This window comes from Triticum aestivum, chromosome 5B, assembly GCF_018294505.1.
Source record: "Triticum aestivum cultivar Chinese Spring chromosome 5B, IWGSC CS RefSeq v2.1, whole genome shotgun sequence".
NCBI classification, from domain to species: Eukaryota; Viridiplantae; Streptophyta; class Magnoliopsida; order Poales; family Poaceae; genus Triticum; species Triticum aestivum.
Genome location: NC_057807.1, coordinates 382,286,617 through 382,292,110, shown reverse-complemented (window position 1 = coordinate 382,292,110; position 5,494 = coordinate 382,286,617).

The following is a 5,494-nucleotide window of genomic DNA, read 5'->3' as shown; positions in this document are numbered from 1 at the left end:
TGGTGGCCATCATCGCGCATCGGGGCACACCCCGCGATCCGTAGATCGATCTGGTCTGGCCTGCTTTGTTTTTTAGGTCATGTCACAGGTCATGTGTACATCCCCGAGCTGTTGTATTTCTGACTTTATGGCGAGGTAGTGCAGGCTGGTGTTTGGTTCGAGGTGCCGCTTTATCCCGACCACGTGGTGGCCGGTCAGCCGCATTATACGCTGGTAAGACGGGTTCCGGCACCTCATCATCAAACTGGGGTAACAATTTGCGCCTCAGGTAACTCTTGGTTGGACGCTCGAGGCCGTATTCCTTGGCTGCTAGGATTTCAGTCCATTTGTCATTGAGCAGATCCTGATTAGCTTGAAGCTGTTGCTGCTTCTTTTTTAGGCTCCTTGCAGTGGCTATTAGCCGGCGCTTGAAGCGCTCCTGCTCGATGGGATCCTCAGGCACGATGAAGTCTTTGTCGCCGAGGGTCACTTCGTCCTCGGAGAGCGGAAGGCAGTAACTGTCTTCTGAGTCTTCATTCATGGCTTGTTCATTGGGGCTGAATCGCTCCTCCTCCCGTTCCTCCTATTCGGAAGTTGGATCGACGGGGTCTACATTGTCTTTGGCATCGTCCGAAGTATTATTTTCTCCTGTGATGGTATTGCTATTTTTACCATGGCATGGCTTAGAGCAGTGCCGCTGACGTTGGCGCTTTGGTTGTGTCTCAGGAGGTTTATCCTTGACTGGATTTTCATTGTCGCCATTGTTCTTTTTGGGTGTATCCACCATGTATAGGTTGTACAAGGAGGTGGCTGTCCAGCGCCCTATAGGCGGTGGTTCCTGCTCCTCTCCGGCATCGTCGTCGATATCGTCGATGTCTTCGGAGTCGTAATCAAGCATGTCGGTTAAGTCCTCAACAATGGCTATAAAGTGGGTGGTGGGTGGGAAATGAAGTTCTTTGTCATCCGCTTCCTAATCGAGCCAGACATAGTTCGGCTGACAGTCCCCCGACAAGGAGAGGAATTTTAATGAGTTTAACACATCACCTAGAGGCGAGTGCTGGAAGATGTCCGCGGAGCTAAACTCCAAGATCGGCGCCCAATCAGGTTCGATGGACGTGGATGCACGCAGTCATGACTCCGAGGTTCTGATGACACAATCCCAGCTCGACGTAGGGTCTGTGTGCGGCTCGACCGCCGATGAGTCTGCGGCTTCCATGGTGGGGTTTAGCTTCCCGTCCTCGAATGGCGCGGTCCGCTCCGGTTCTAGGGCGAGAGCAGTTACGAGCGCTAATTTCTGAGCGTGGTCCAATGACAAATTTAGTCCATGTTCATCATGGTGGCAGGGAGCGGCCGTCATGGGCTCAAATCCGTCGAAGATCAAGTCTCCGCGGATATCGGCCATGTAATTTAGGCTTCCAAATTTGACCCGATGGCCAGGGGCGTAGCTATCGATCTGCTCTAGATGGCCAAGCGAGTTGGCCCGTAGTGCAAAGCCGTCGAATATGAAGTTTTGTTCGGGAAGGAAGATGCCCCTGGACTGCGTTGTTGCAGATGATTGATGGAGCCATCAAGCCTTTTAGTGACGGCGCAACAGAACTCTTAATGAAAGCACCAATGTTGGTGTCAAAACCGGCGGATCTCGGGTAGGGGGTCCCGAACTATGCGTCTAAGGCTAATGTTAATAGGAGGCGGGGGACACAATTTTTACCCAGGTTCAGGCCCTCTCTATGGAGGTAATACCCTACTTCCTGCTTGATTGATCTTGATGAATATGAGTACTACAAGAGTTGATCTACCACGAGATCGTAATGGCTAAACCCTAGAAGTCTAGCCTATGATTATGATTGTAGTTGTCTCTACGTACTAAACCCTCCGGTTTATATAGACACCAGAGGGGGCTAGGGTTACACCAAGTCAGTTATAGAGAAAGGAATCTACATATCCGAATCATCAAGCTTGCCATCCACGCAAAGGAGAGTCCCATCCGGACACGGGAAAAAGCCTTCGGTCTTGTATATTCATAGCCCAACAGTCCAGCCCATGCTGATAGTCTGGCTGTCCGAGGACCCCTTAATCCAGGACTCCCTCACTATGCCCCCAGGGGTCTTGGGCCATTGCCTTGGGAACTCCTACATGTTGTGTGGGCGGCCGGTGCTTAGACCTAGCTACCTCCTTTAAAAGGGAAGTGCTTACGCAGTCCAACCCGGCGCATGCCGCTCAGTCGCATGACGTCTATTAAGCTTCGGCTGATGCATATGATGCATAACACCCATACTATGCCCATGTGATGGTTAGTGCTATTAGGCTAGAGGCCTCTCGGATCAAATATCCAAATCCAAGTGGATTAGGAGCGCGCAGTAACGAGCAGAGGCTCACGATCGATGTGACCCCGTCGCCCCGTCTCATGGACTTGTGGCAAGGGCTAAGAATGCCCGACTACGCCACGTAATTATCTCACGGGCACTTTCCAGGTCAACCCGACTCCACATCACTTCACAAATATGCTCGCTCGGGTACCCCTTAGGACCGATCCATCTTTATCCACTTTAATCGGTAACAATAGTAATGTAAAGGCAAACTGTGTGGCTACCACATCAAGAAGGAACCCGAGGCATCACCCTCGTTGGATTCCCACATGATGTAAATATCAAGGTGAATGTAAGAGGAAATCACCCTCGAGGTTCACACTTGAGGTGTTGCACGACAATGTTATTATCGGAAGAGGAAAAAGAGGAATCACCCTCGATGACCATGACCCGGTAACTACTCCACAGAGTCTCTACTCCTAATGGAGCAGTTGGTAGTCTCGCTTCCAGGTTTTTTTTTGTCCCATCTCACCCGGTTTTTTTGGTACTTCTTTGGTACTTCCTCCCACCTCCCACCCGTTTCATTTCGCTGGTTTTTTTCGTCCCTCCCCTACCCCACCGGTTTAGTTTCGCGTCACCCTCTCACACAACGAAAAAGTTCTTAACGGATCATAACTTTCCATGCGTCACCCTCCCATCAATGCAATTTGATTTAGGAAACATATAATAAATTTTAAGGAAACAAATAACAGACTTTAAAGAAAAATCCAATTTTAAGGAAACAAATCAATCGATCCATCCAAATCAAACGATCCATCTCATCAATGCAATTTGCTTTAGGAAACATATAATGGATGTGAAGGAAACAAATAATAGACTATCTAAATCAATCGATCCATCCCATCAATGCAATTTGATTTAGGAAATATATAATAAATTTTAAGGAAACAAATAACAGACTTTAAAAAAAATCCAATTTTAAGGAAACAAATCAATCGATCCATCCAAATTAAACGATCCATCTCATCAATGCATTTTGCTTTAGGAAACATATAATGGATGTGAAGAAAACAAATAATAGACTATCCGAATCAATCGATCCATCCCATCAATGCAATTTGATTTAAGAAACATATAATAAATTTTAAGAAAACAAATAACAGACTTTAAAGAAAAATCCAATTAACTAATCACTACTCTTAAAGGCCCCTCGATTGATTTTTGTCCCTCCCTTCCTTTCCCAGCACTTATACAATGGAAGGAATTATAATCCACTTATTTGTTCTCCTATATATCCGTGCAGGCAACACAACATAAACCGGTGAAAAAAACACTCACCTCGCACGTCCTCCTGCCTGCAATCCCGAAACGCCGCCATCGCTCCAGGCTCCAGCCTCCGCCGTCCTACATCTTGCCCCTCTCCAACCTCAGAGACCTCCGCCATCGCCGCCATCTCGGAACCCCAGTTCAGGGCAGGACTCAGAGAGGGTGTGGCTGTGGACGACGCTGCCGCCATCGCAGAACCCTAGGGCAGGGCGTGGTCGCGTTGCGGGCAGCGCGAGCGGCCGTGCGTCTCCCCCGTCAGGCTGTCCTCGGCAGGAACTCGGGACCTCCTCCTGACAGAGCTAAGGCCCTCCGAGGTCCAAGTCGCTGTGCGGCGTGCACAGTAATCTCCCCGGCCTACTCTGTCTTCACGTCAATGCTCATGTGCTCCGACCCTCCCCGACCCCTCCCAGCAAGCAGCAGAGTCTCTCGGGTTCGAGCTCCACCGGGCCGCCGACGGCGGCGTCCATGTTCGTTGGGCGGAGCACAACGCTAGGTTTGAAATTCACCATGATGCTACTGATGAGGCTCTCCTTCTCCTTTGTTTCGTCTGGGTTTTTTCGTCCCCCCTCCCACCACCCCATCTCGTCTGGGTTTGAAATCAATAAGAGCAGCACAAAGTCTAGGTCCCTGTCTCGGTGGCAGACGGAAGGAGAAGAAGGATTGATATGTATGAGAATATTAATATTGAACTCTTAAAGTTAATGTGGCCCCGTTGCAACGCACGGGCGTTCTTCTAGTAAGCATCAGAAGTGCTAACGAGGTATCACCCACATCACTCGATAGTAACGCTGCGCTGTCGTACAACTAAGGGGAGTGTTGTGCGGTGCCAGGGCCTGGTCTTCAATCCCGTTGATCGGGTCTTCTAATAATCCAGTGGGGCAGTTGGGTCAACATGGGGTCCCTGATGGTTCTCTAACCAGACTATACTAAGCAGTTTAGGATAAACAGGTAGGTAACAATTGCAGGTTAGAAGATCAGGCTATGCATCAGAATAGGTAAAGCAGTAGCAACAACAATTTCTAATGCAAGCATAAGAGAGAAGAGAATAGGCGATATCGGAATGAACAAGGGGGGGGGGGTTGCTTGCCTGGAAGTTCCGCTGAAAAAGGAAGAAGGGCCGTCGTCGACGTAGTCGATCACAGGGGCATCGACATCGGTCTCGGGGTCTACCGAAGAGAAGAGGAGGAAGAAACAATAAATATAAAGAAAACATAGCAATACAAAGGATGAAAGGACAAAAAGCGGTGCTAGGGGTGTCCCAGCGCAGTGCTATACAATACCGGCGAAGGGGGATAACATCCGGGAATGTTTCCCCGAAGTTTGGCATTTTTGGACAGATGAAACGGAGGGGAACGGTTGCATGTTCTCTATGCTAGGGTCATGTGACATATGAACGTACCACATATTCGGATTCGTCTCGTCGTTTTGAGAAACTTTCATGTATAAAACTTTTTTATCAGAGTTACGGTTTATTTTATATGATTTTCCAAAGTTTTATTAATTTTTTAGAATTACAGATTTATTTTTATTCGAAATTCATTTTAATAGCTAAATGCTATGGGTACCAAAAAATGTACCCACACTTTTTCATGTGAGGCTGACAGTGGGCCCAGAGGGCCCGGTTCACCGAGTCAACATTCCGGTCAACTGTTTGACTGTTGACTGGTCAAACTGCAGATGGGGCCCAGTTGTCATTGATACATTGACTTAGAATTGATTTAACATGCTATTTAAGTGAAAGGGTCCACTTGCCATTGGACCATTAGACAAAAAAGGGTAATCAACTAACGTAACTACGCTAACTAGTAGGAGTTCTAACTAATTAGATAGGCTGGCCTTACTGGGCAGAGCCCAGCTTGCCAACGCCGTGCTTGGGCATGAGC